General features: G+C 38.2%; 1 long non-coding RNA gene and 1 pseudogene across 1 annotated transcript; both read left to right on the top strand.

Annotated features, from left to right (window-relative positions):
- Positions 1 to 600: 600 nt before the first annotated feature.
- LOC131304108 (serine/threonine-protein kinase/endoribonuclease IRE1a-like) lies at positions 601 to 9,266 on the top strand (annotated as a pseudogene).
- LOC131304109 (uncharacterized) lies at positions 1,700 to 2,162 on the top strand. The gene is made up of 2 exons (XR_009192308.1): positions 1,700 to 1,914; positions 2,030 to 2,162. It is a non-coding gene; the product is annotated as an uncharacterized LOC131304109 (long non-coding RNA).
- Positions 9,267 to 13,688: the final 4,422 nt, after the last annotated feature.

Genomic DNA, 13,688 nt, shown 5'->3' on the forward strand with positions numbered 1-13,688 from the left:
GGCCCGTTAGTCCGATCATTATAATCATGCTAGTATATGGATAAGGTTCTTGGGCCTGTGATCTGGGTTGACTCCCACATCGGAAATTTGGGTTAAGTGTGTGTGTGTGTGTGTGTGTGTGTGTGTGTGTTTAAGAAAATCCTCATAACCCTCTCTAGGAAGCAATTGCCTAGTGAAGGTGGTAAGTAAAATTACTCTCTTATCCTTCCGTTTTTGTTTTTTCTTTAAATGGCCAGTCTTGTATATTCTTTACGGTCAAGAATTGAAGTCAAATTTTATCGGAGGAAAATAGTTGCTTAAGGGTTCTCCTGCATAGTAGTTTTTCGTTATTTACTAGTAGTTTATTTAGATTGTTGCGGACTAGAAGTTTGGAACCTCACATGATTAATTGTAATATCCTGTAATTATTGTAGTGTTTGAATGCATAAGAGGGGGAGAAATTCATCAATCAACTATCAAGATGAGATATTTAGCGGGCGCACCGGCGTGGCCCCATATACCGACCACACCTAAATCCTCATAGCCACAAACTTGATCAAACTGGTTCCACAGGAGCCTTCAAAATCAAAACCCATTGTCCTCCTTCTCTCTCAAAAAACCCATCCTCCTCCCCCTCTCTCTCTCAATTACATACATTTTTTTGATCCTTCATCTCCATCGGCGGATCTTCAAGAATCGAAATCCTCCACTCCACAGTCCACCCACAGAATTGGCAGATATAAAAAACCCCATCTTCTCTCTCTCCATTATATACGTACTACTACACAGAATATGACGACATCCTTAAAAAAAGTGAGTTACTCCTCCCACACCCTCAAGGATGCCCCCATCCTTCTCTTCGGATTCATCGCCGCGAACTTCTATTACCTCTCCGTGAGCTTAAGAGTCTGCATTTTCCTCGGCTGTCTCATCCCCAGCTTCCTTCTCCTCTACGGGTACATGACGAAATTCCACACCCTCAACGTCCCTAATGCCCTCTACATCATATCCTTAACTTCGTATTCTTCAGCACGAGCTTCCTATACTTCCCCGAGAACTTTAGAATCTACATTTTCCTCGGCTGTCTCATCACCAGCTTCTTCTTTCTCCTCTACCCGACGAAATCCCTCCTCGTCACTGGCGCAGGCATCCTCGTCATGACCATCGTCACCATCCCCGACGTCCTCCTGGTCGTCCTCCTGACCATCCTCCACGTCGCTCTCACAGGCATCTTCGTCTTCATCCCCATCCTCAGGGCAACCATACTCGGCCTACCTTTCACCTTCAAGCCCATCAAATGGCTCTACGACCTCCTCATCCCTTTCACGTTAAATGCTAGGAAAGACGGTGTGGGGAATAAGCAGCCCAATGACTTAAACGCAAGAACCGTGCCTCCCAAAGGAAAGAAAATAAAGAGGCCAAGGAAAAGTAACGGCCGTACCTCATCTGGTGTTGGATCTGATGAGAAACTCAATCAAGGAGTGGACGAAAGTGTAGATGGATGCACAATTGGTAAATTGTTTGTCTCCAACAGAGAGATTGCTATGGGAAGCAATGGTACCATTGTACTCGAGGGAACTTATGAAGGTCGTCCAGTTGCTTCCAAAGAACACCGGAATCTTAAATCCGGACCACCCATTTATTAAATTAATTAATAAAATAAAAAAATAGCTTAGCAAGTTACAGGTTGTTCTCTCCTCTTAGACTTTATCTTTTGCCAATCTTTTCAATTGTGCCCCTCAAATTGGAGAGCCTTTGGTTATGCCATTCGGGGTAGTTTCATCTTTCCGGTTATAATTTATTGATATCGTGCACGCGTTTGGATCTTTGGTTTCTCTCTTCGTCTCTTAAAGCGTAGATGGTTCCAGATGATCTCAAGAGCTGTTGGGGGTTTCTTGGCAGTCAAAATTCCGATCAGAAATCTTTAATGCCAAGGTCTAAGTTAATAGAATTTGTTAATGTGTTTTGTTACTTGAATATTAGACATTGATAAATTAGTTATGTTTTATTTCTTAATTACTAATTTAAGCTACCATTCATTATTGTGCAGGAATTTGTTCGAAAACTATCTCCGGTTCTTCATAATTTAAGCTTGGATGAGATTTCAATCAGAATGGGCAAATGAACCTGGACCATTCATTATAATAATATGTCTCTCAACTATCCTATCTTTGGTGAGTTTATTGAAGCGTTACAGCTCGAATGGACAGGTTTTATCTTTGTTGCAATGCCGGCAAACCACGAAGTTAGGGTTGTGGTGTTTGATGCAATACAAGATAATGAAAGAATATTTGAATGGTTATGAACATTTGGTAATGCTATGTTGCATTTGACACAGGTGACGATAGTAAAAGACAGTATAGAAAGCTTTAACTTGTGCGGTAGCATCTCTTGCTTTCTGTTTATTGTGATGAAATCTGAGTCAATATATATAAAGTGAAGGTCTTGGTCTTTACAAACTTATTTCAGAATGTGTTAATTATAGTATTGCATAATTGTAGAAGAAAGTAACAAAGACTGCTTTTGACTTAGCTTATATGATGTGCGACCGTGTCTATTGTTAGCTTCACTATCCTAGAACTTTGAAAACAAATTTTTTGGTTTGCATGATTTGCTTTTAAACTCCTGCACTCTCTCCTTGTGTAACTAAATCAACTATGACTTATAAGTACATGCAAATATATGCAGACTACCTCCAAACCATATTCTACTGTAAATAGCTTAAATTTAGAAAACTAGGCACGAAACTCCTCGTGCTGGCACGAACCAATCACCTAGTATATATATACACAGCGTCATTTTCAAATGAGAATGTCCTTATTTTAGTTAAATTAAAGGACCTCTCCATTTCTCCCATTTTCCGTTCGAATTTCGATGATTCAAACCGCACAATGTGCTCAGAACGTGATTTTAAGAGTACCAGCAAGGAATCAGCAAAAAAAAAGATCGAAATGACTTCATCCGAGCAATTTTTATTTAAACCATTTGATAAAAAATAAACAAAAACTGCTTGGATGAAGCCTTTCCGGTCATTTTTTTTTGCTGATTTTTCGCAGGTACTTTTAAAATCACGTTCTGAACACATTGAGAGGCTTGGATCATCGAAATTCTATCGGGAAAGGAAGGTCCTTATAATATATATATAATATTATATATACAGTCAAGATCAAGTCAGGAGGTGCGGACCGGAGCTCCGGTCCGCACCACCCCATTTCTCACATTTTCCGATTGAATTTCGATGATCCGAGCCACTCAATGTGATCAAAACGTGATTTTAGGGGTACCCACCTGAAATCAGCAAAAAAAATGATTGGGAAGCTTGATCTGGGCAGTTTTTTTCTAAACGGTTCAGAAAAAAACTGCTCTGCTCAGATCAAGCCCTTCCTGGTCATTTTTTTTGCTGATTTCTCGCGGGTACCTTTAAAATCACGTTCTGAACACATTGAGCGGCTCGAATCATCGAAATTCAATCGGGAAAGGGGAGGTGCGGACGGGTGCGGACCGTAAGGGTGTGGACTTGATCCGGACTGTATATATATATATATATACATATATATATACACACACACACACACACACACACACACACACATACATAGATACACACACACAGCGGTTCTAAGAATACCTTAAAAAAACACCTCATAGTTTTCAGTCAAATTTTGATGATCCGAACTGTTCAATGTGTTTAAAATGTATTTTTAAGGGTATTCGCTAAAAAATCAGGTTAAAAAAATATCGAGAAGGGTTTGATCCTTGCAGTTTTTCATAAAACAGTTTATGTAAGCATTTATGAAAAACTGCTCAGATCAAATTCTTTTTGGTCATTTTTTTGTCGATTTCTTGTGAGTACTTTTAAAATCACATTTTAAACATATTGAACGGTTCAGATCATCAAAATTTGATCGAGAAATATGAGATTGAGACTTATATACACACTTAGCAAGCAAGAGAACCCTACTCACAGCATCTTGTCCTAAGATTCACCTTTACCCCTTTAAATTCAAGATTTTGTATTTCCATGATTTTCCTTCTCCTCCAAGACTACAAGCCCTAGGAAAATCCCTCAAGATCTAGAAAGTGGGAGAGAGAGAATTCGGTGGAGGGAGAGTGCTGTGTGAGAGAGGAAAAGTAAAAAAATTATGGTCTAAACTTAATTTTTTTTATAAGAGTTTTTTTTCTTTTTATCCAGAAAATATGCGCATTTTCTCTATTTAGTCCTTAAACTATCAATTTAACGATTTCATCCCATCAACTATCATACCGTTATCTACTTAATTCAATAGATAACGGAAGTTAGGAATTTAGACAGAAAATGCCCTGTAAGGCCTATTTGGGATCCTGTATAACATATACTTTATTATAAGAGTCTTAGAGGTAAAAATTAATTATGACCATTTAAGATAAAATGATTAGAAAAATAAGACCTTCGCACTGGTTTCAACAGATTGAAAATTGAAACACTTAATTTTGTAACCATATTTTTTAGTATATAAACATTTTAAAAAAATTAAGTGCTCGAATTTTCAATCCGTTTGGAATGGTGTAAAAATCTTATTTTTCTGATCATATTATTTTAAAAAGTCATGATTAATTTTTATCTCTAGGGCTATCATAATTAAATATATGTTTTTTTATTTGGGACCCTTTAGAGCAGGTACTTGATTATGAGAGCTCTAGAAAGAAAAATTAATTATAACCTTTTAACATAAAATGATCAGAAGAATAAGATTTTCACACCGGTTCACAAGGATTAAAAATTAGTGTGCTTAATTTTTAACCATATTTTTAATATATAAAGAACTCAGTAGGTAACGGTATGTTAGTTGAGGGGATGAAATCATCAAATTGATAGATTATGGACTAAGTGAGGAAAAAATGCATAGTTTAGGAGATAAAAGTGGAAAAACTCTCAGCCAAAAAGGCTTTACTAGTAGGAGTAATATATGATTGGAAATTGATTTTAGCGCTCTAAAAATTGATGGTGGGGCTCCAAAACGACGTCGTTTTGTACATCAACACAGTTCAATTTTGGAGCTCCTCCATCAATTTTTAGAGTGCCAAATTCACAATCCTATATGAATTGGTCCACTCCTACTTCTCCTCCCACTCCCTCCCATCGGCAACTTCTTATCGTTCTCTTTTCCTCCAGGACCTCCACTACTTCTCCTTCTCCCACATCCACAGTTCCACTCTCACCGAAGAAGTACCTCAGTTGTCGTCGTCGTCGTCGTCCTCCTCCTCCATTTGGTAATTGGGGGTTTTAATCGAGATCCGCCGTTTCGCCGACGCCAACATCTCCTTCTTCCTCCTCCCTCTCCTCCTCCCTCCCTCTCTCTCTCTCTCTCTCTCTCTCTCTCTCTCTCTGTCTCTGTCTCTGTCTCTCTCTCTCTCTCTCTCTCTCTCTCTCTCTCTCTCTCTCTCTCTCTCTCCTCTATTTCTTCCTCACCTCTCTTTCACTCTCTCATCTCTGCTTTGGTCCACCTTTGTGGACTTATCATTGGACTCCCAACTCCACTGGAAAATTTCACTCACATCTCTTATCCATTCCTTTCCGCACCCTATTATTCTTTCAAAAAACAAACAAAACCCACCATAGATTTTTTTTTTTAGTAATTGGAGTGTCTGAACCAGTTTACGCGAAAATGAGATTTAATTGAGAGGATATAGTAGTATCTAGATGGCAATCCTTGGACAATTGGGCGAGCATCGAGCCGTGGTTCAACTCGTGGATCTCCGAAGCCTTCGCGCGCAACACCGAAACCCTGACGAAAGCCCTGCAAAAGTCACTGTCCAACAACCACTCCGCCGCTGTGGACAGTAGAGGCGCGGCGGCCATCTCTTCCTTCTTTAGGGATGGCAACGGGGCGGATCGGAGGCGGACATTGACATATCCGAATCCAAATCCAAACCCTCCACCGACCCGACCTCCGAATCCGCCCCAATCCCATATCGGATATATTTTTGGTCCTCCGTCCCCGCCCCAAACGGAGAACGGGGATCTGATCTAAGATTCGGATATCCGAATTTGAAAAAAAAAACTAGATTTTTTTATCAAACAGAGTATTCGGGGACAAATTGGAGGCGGATTTTTTATTAAAAAAATAGATTTTTCTAGTATACGGGGACAAATCGGAGAGGATCGGGGATGGAGATCGGATTCCAATCTGATCTCCGGGCGGATCCTCGTAACTGTGACTCCAACAAGAAACATTCAAACATTCAAGAAAACATAATGGCCGCACCTCATCGGACCGGGAGACCCTGCTTGGCAGGGGTGCCGAGCGCATCTCGACCATCCAAAAGTGTTTTGGACAGCCCGGATGCAAAGGTACGGAACGGATTTTAAAAAAAAAGAAAAGGAAAAGGAAAAAGATGTTTCGATCCGGGCCGTTGATTCCAAGATGAACGGCCGGATTGGCTGCTCGGCACCCGCGCGACAGGGGTGCCGCTCGGCAGGGTCCTCGGATCCCACCTCATCTGGTGTTGGATCTGACGAGAAATTCAATAAAGGAATGGACAAAAGTGTAGATGGATGCCAATTGGTAAACTTTTTGTCTCCAATGGAGAGATTGCTAAGGGAAGCAATGGTACCATTGTGCTTGAGGGTACTCATGAAGTTCGTCCTGTTGCTGTGAAACGTCTTGTCAACGCCTATCACGATGTTGCTAACAAAGAATACCAGAATCTTTGTGTATCAGATAGACATTCAAACATTGTTCGATTGTGGAGTTGAAGAAGACAAAGATTTCGTGTATCTGGCACTAGAGCGTTGCACTGGCAGCTTAAATGATTTAATTCAGATGCAGTTCTTAGATGCTCCAACCACAAATGGGGACCAGCTATGTGAGTCAATATTCAGTATAAAGTCCATTTGCAATCAATGAAGGGCACTTTGCCAGAAGTTAAATTGTGGGAAGACAATGGCTATCCTTCACCTGCGTTGTGGAAATTGATGAGGTTAGTTTAAATTTCAGATGATGTCCTTAGATTATACACTAGATCTGTCACCATCTCATGCTAAGTGTGCCAGTATAATTTTTGTATTGATGAGGTTAGTTGGAATTCAACTTATCTCTCAGTCGGTCAACTTTAAGCAGACTGGATCTATTTCATGGTTCTCTGCATTGATTCTGGAATTTCCACAAACTAAGGGGTCGTTCTATATAAATCATAAATTTCTACATTATTAGGGGTACTAGAAAACTATTAGTAATAAGTTTCTGAACACAAGTAAGGAATCGAGAAAAAAATTGGTTGCAAAAAGTTTTAAAATCTAGCAAAGCAAATCAAGTGGTAGATTCCATCTGACCATAAAGATTCAAATAGAGGATCTATGCAGTTGTTGCCATAATAGCTAGTCAAGAATACTTGCCAGTAGCATGATTGCCTAAGGAAGATTTATCCCCCACAAGACGCTTGTTGATACCCATATCAGAAAGCTTTGCACATACAGATCCTTCTTTAACCATGAACACATTTTGAGGCTTCAAGTCTTGATGAACCATCCCCAATTCATGCAAATGCACAAGCCCAGAAACCATATCCCTGTATTACGAAAGGAAATAAAATCATATCAAGCAAATACGGAGATCAAAAATGATACTAACACAAACTCCACACACACTACTATGTGTGGGAGTATCATTTTTTATCTCTGTATTTGCTTGATATGATTTTATTTCCTTTTGTAATACAGGGATATGGTTTCTGGGCTTTTGCATTTGCATGAATTAGGGATGGTTCATCGAAACTTGAAGCCTCAAAATGTGTTGATAGTTAAAAAGGATCTGTATGTGCAAAGCTTTCTGATATGGGTATCAACAAGCGTCTTGTGGGGGGATAAATCTTCCTTAGGCAATCATGCTACTGGCAAGTATTCTCGACTAGCTATTATGGCAACAACTGCATAGATCCTCTGTTTGAATCTTTATGGTCAGATGGAATCTACCACTTGATTTGCTTTGCTAGATTTTAAACCTTCTTGCAACCAATTTTTTTCTTGATTTCTTACTTGTGTATAGAAACTTATTACTAATAATTTTCTAGTACCCCTAATAATGTGGAAATTTATAATTTATATAGAACGGCCCCTTAGTTCGTGGAAATTAATTAATTGCCAATATTCTCTAGAAATATTGCATGATCCCACTTGTTTCCCATAGATTACTGGTAGCATCGCTTCAAGGTATTAGATATGCCAATGGCGTGTTCTGTAGTTCAAATAAAAAATATTAAGGTTTGATTTTTGTTGATATATACAGTACTATATGGGAAATGCTAACCACCACCCAATGGTATACATCTAAATTATATATGGTAGTGTATTTTTTCACATACACTTTCACTATTCCTATTCAAATTATTTATTTCATTAGCTGTTACAGGTTGTGGAACTTCAGGATGGTAAGCTCCTGAACTGCTTCTCTATGGGCACCAAACGCGTGCTATGGATGTGTTTAGCTTAGGCTGTGTCCTCTTTTACTGTATCACCGGTGGTAAACATCTGTTTGGTGGCCCTCTTGAGCGCGACATGAACATTGTGAAGGGCAAAGTTAAACTCTTCTTAGTGAAGCATATTCCAGAAGCTGTGGATTTGTTTGACCATTTATTGGATCAGATGGCGGTATTGCCGCAAGATGCAAGGAGATTGTTGCCTTGATGACTACACAACAATAGTTATGACTTGTCGCCTCTTCAATATGTTGTCCTCCATGCCGTTTGGAGACGGCAAGATGCGTAGCTGTTTCTTTTTTTGCTGTGAAGAGGGACCACTAAGGCTGCGTTTGATATATCTAAAAAGTCAAGTTTTTTTGCTTTCTAAATTCTAAGAAAAACGCCAGCTAAAGAAAAGCAAAGTTGTTTGCGCTAAGAAGTCGCGTATTCTTTTTATAGCGAGGGTGGGGCTACAAAAATCTAAGCTGTTTGAGCTGAAAAGTAGAGCCTTTTTGTGCTATAGATAGAATGACAAGCTTTTGTGCTTTTGTGTTTTAGCCTAAAACGACTAAAATAGACAACTAAAAATTGTCTAAGCTGTTTCATACAGTTTACGAGCTTAAAAGACCATTATACTTCCTTTTTAGTATTTGTAAAAGTTTTTTTACCCAATGAAAAGATAATACAGTAACCTTAAGTGATACGTAAGGTAAGGCACATTCCAACTTTGTTATTGACTATACTTACAGCAGCTTTTGCATTTAGTACACTGATCTTATTCGCTTTTGAGGGATTTTTAGTTCTTTTTCTTTAAGTTCATTTTTGTAAAACAAATTTTTATGAGTCAAAATTTTTTGCAGGCCAAAGGCATCGAAGGTGCTTATTCATCCAATGTTTTGGGATTCTGATAAGGGATTATCGTTTCTTCGTGATGCGAGCGATAGGGTACAACAGGAAGACTTTGGATCTGCTATTTTAAAAGAATTAGAGCACAGAGCTCCCCGTGTTTTAGGCATAATACCAGGATCAGAACGAGGCAAAAACATGGTACTATTAGAATGGGACAAAAAGATAGAACCAGCATTGCTTAATGAAATCGACAACCAAAGGTGTTATTACTATGACCGTGTTCGTGACTTACTCCGATTCATCCGGAACAAGAAGAATCATTTCTTCGATCTTCATCGTGAAATTCAGGTCACTTCTCATGCCAACATTTGGAGATATTTGAAAAAATTGAGTTCCCTTTCAAACTTTGACTACTGCATGCATAGAATTTGTTCTGCTTTGTACTCTTCCTTTGCCGAATTGGTATTGGTACATAATTACCAATCTTTTAAGATTTCGAGGATCAGTCTTGTCATTCCATTGTAGGTGATACTAGTTTGATTACTGGTGTTCATTTTAGGATACTCTACAACCGGTATTTGATGGCTATTTTAGGAGTCGATTTCCGAAATTGTTGATGGAAGTGTATAAAGTCCTGCATAAGTACTGTAGAGAGCAAGAATGGTTTAACAAGTACTTCAAAGGTAGTGTAGACTGTGTAGTGTAGTTTAAGTTTATGTTTATGTTCCAACAGAATACATGAGATTGCAGAATGCCCGGTATTGCGTCCTACTGACTGATGGATGGATGTGTGATCGTAATTGATCATCACTTCTAACTTGTGTACAAATGTAAATATGGATGTACCTTGATTATGATTGAAGTACGTTGTTGATGGATGTGTGATCGTACTCGATCGCCATGGTTGGCCCCAGGGTTCCTCCCGACCTTCGCATACGTCTTCAGCACCATCGGCACCCTCAACCTCTCTGCCTTTGCTTCCCTCACCTACCACTGCACGATGCTCAACGTCCGCTCCCAAATGAAACGCGAGCAATCCCTCCGCTTGTGCGGCCGCATCGGCAGGTTTAGCGTGGACGGTAAGGGGAATAAGCAGCCCAATGACTTAAATGCAAGAACCGTGACTACAAAAAGAAAGAAAAGACGGAAGTCAGGAAAAAATAATGGCCGCACCTCGTTTGGTGATGGATCTGAAGAGAGACCATGGTTGAAACTCAATCAAAGAGTGGACGAAAGTGTAGATGGACGCACAATTGGTAAACAGTCTGTCTCCAGCAGAGAGATTGCTAAGGGAAGCAATGCTACCATTGTACTCGAGGGAAAAAAAATTATTCGATTGTATGCAGTTGAATCAGACCAAGATGTCGGGTATCTATCACTGGAGCGTTGCACTTGCAGCTTAAATGATTTAATTCAGATGCACTTAATAGATGCTCCAAACAGAAGTGGGGGCCAAGCTATGGAAGTCAACATCGAGTATAAAGTCCGTTTGGAATCAATGAAGGGCACTTGGCCAGAATTTAAGTTGTGGAAAGCAACGGCTATCCTTCACCTATGTTGTTGAAATTGATGAGGTTAGTTGAAATTTTAGATAATGTCATTAGATTATACTCCTACACTAGATCTGTCACCATCTCATGCTGAGTATGCCACTATCATTTTTAGATAATTTACAAATAGAGTAGATGTTGTATCCAATGCTTTAAGGCCATGAAGTTTGGTCGTTGTCCATAGGTGGGGAATCTCTATGATATTTTCTGGTACTTCTAGTACTGGATAACGCTTAATCTCTTGCTCACAGATCATAGATTAGGATTTCATGAGCTGATTATGTTTAAGATTTGAGACGTATTGAACCGAAAAGCAATTTGTGAATCGACATTGTGCAATGTCCCATGTATTTTTTTTTTTTATCCAAATCCTAATGCCCACATAAGTTCTGGCAGTCGGTACTATTCGAAATTCGTAAACGGCCATAAGAATTGATTACGGGATATGTGAGCTACTGAGCCTACATCTAGAATGCAAAAGCCAGCAATGTGCTCTCACGTTCCTATGGCAATTTTAATAATGCAGTTATAAGTTTATGCTTGTTTCTTTTTCTTCTTTCAACGTTTCGTTGGAAGATTTGTCTCTTTTCCTTGCCTTGCATAGACTTCATGGCTTTTCATGTTGCTTATGTTAAGCTAGGCCCTTTTACCTATGTACCCATTATCGCGTTTTTATGAATTTTTGTTTCGCCGATCAAAAAACCAGTTGTGTGCTTGAAATGGTCAACTTTTGATCTCTTTATGTGAAAGGGAGAACATTCATTTATCCATTTGGATAACCATTGGAAAACAGAGAGAGTAGTGTTTTGTAGTCTTTGAATGCAATTATAGGATGTGGGGAGGGGAAATCATCTATCAAGATGAGATATTTAGCGGGTCGTATCATACGGGCTTTTGCTTCAGCTTTAATTGGGCCCCTCATTAGTGGATGGTGGAATTAGTCCTCTAGAATTAGTCGAGCTACATACGAGTAAGTTTGACTTAATAATGATAGAATGACGTAAGAAATAAGGAAAATGGCATGTAAATACTGAATAGTCATTGCAAATTTCGTTTTCATAGCGTAGATATTACTATGACTTTTGAGTTGATAATATTCATTGCATAAGAAATTAAGGATTTCTTATCGTACACTTGACTCAAAATAATCTATCTATCTAATGTCTAAATGAAAATACATGGGGCCACGCTTTCTTTTCCAAAGCCAAAAAGCACAATGAACCATATGAGACACCTTTACTTTAAAGGAAAATATAAGAACCATATGAGACACCTTTGATCCATGCTCCGTTTGTTTCGATGTAAAATGTTTTACGATATAAAATGTTTTATCATGTAAAATATTTTTCATGTAAATATTTTTTCAGTAAATAAACTTCAAACTTTTATTTCAGTTGTTTGGTTGGCGCTTAAAAATATTTTCAGAAATCAACAAAATAGTGTAGGTGGGCCTAAACGGTGGAGAGATCTGAAAATATTGTTATTGAACGTGAATCAGGACTAACAATCGAGGAAATTGATCAATAAAAATTGCAGTAGAAGACAGCGGGTTCATTTTGGAAAATAACTTTCGGAAGATTTAAGGGTAAATTATTTTCATCTAATTAATGGAAAAATTTTTACATGTAAAATATTTTTCTCATTTTTTACACAACCGAACATTGGAAAATAGGTAAAACATTTTATCGGAAAAATATTTTACGCCCAAACAAACGGAGCGTCAGTAAATAATATAAACTATACTATCTACTAGTATGAGATTAAAATTGAAAACAGTACCTAAAAATTTAAGCAAGTATTGGATTTGGGAAAATGGTTCTTTATGCGTATTTATTCATTTTCTTTATCTAAATTTTCAAGGTTTTTCTCTTTCGCTCAAGTATAAAAAAAATAAAATCCAATTTTCTTTTTTCAACAACCCCAAAATATCACTTTCACCATAACTATCACTTTCAAGCACCATCATCGTACAATATACAATGGTTGGCAACTTTAATTCTTTTTTTCTTTTTAGAAAATGCATTTCATTATTTCCCCTCCCCTCTTTTTTTATTCGTATAATAAAGTAAGTACTTATTTATCAGCATCAGCATTAATAAATGTTGTGATAAACCCAAAATATATTTACATTTGCGTTTTTGCACAAGTGAATAATCCAGATCACGTGGTAGTCTAGTGGCTTATGGCTTACTCTCAAGATTAGGGTGGTCAAGAGGTTTAAGGCCCCGTTTTAGAAATCTTCTTAAAAAATTAACAGTTTATTTTACATTTTCAAATTCAAAAATAATGGTTTACGATTGTTACATTCAGCGTCCCCTCCTCCAACCCTTTATGAAGAAAATTGATAAACATGATTAATACTATTTTCAACGGGTGTTAGAAGTAACCCGGTTCATTGTTAAAATGAGCCCACAAAACCCAAAAAAACGAGTCGGCTTGAACGGTCGTGGAGGGAAGAAGTGCTAATCCCTATGGACTTTACAATAATACAAAGCAGGATCGGATTAAAAATTGTCCACTTATTAATTACTAACACATAGTGACAAAACCTACTATATTATTTATTCGTGGGTTACGTAAAGGAATAATTCCCAAGTGTCGGTAAATTTGTTACGTTTGTAATATCCAAGGTTTTTTTGTTGTTGTTACAATAGATATCTAGCTTGAAAAGGGATATCGCTAAGCGACATACGGATGGTTTGTTAGAAATTCATTAGTGTGTTAATTTCTGGTCGAAATCTATCTATCATCTGGGTTCTTGTTTTTTTTTTCTTTTTGGCTAGCAATGTATTCTTTTTGAGACTGCTATAGGATATATGAATTTTTCGCTCAGCAGAAGGTGCGTCAGGCGATGCCTGAGCTGGGGATGAAAGA

The sequence above is a fragment of the Rhododendron vialii genome, chromosome 10a (genome assembly GCF_030253575.1).
Source record: "Rhododendron vialii isolate Sample 1 chromosome 10a, ASM3025357v1".
Lineage (NCBI taxonomy): Eukaryota > Viridiplantae > Streptophyta > Magnoliopsida > Ericales > Ericaceae > Rhododendron > Rhododendron vialii.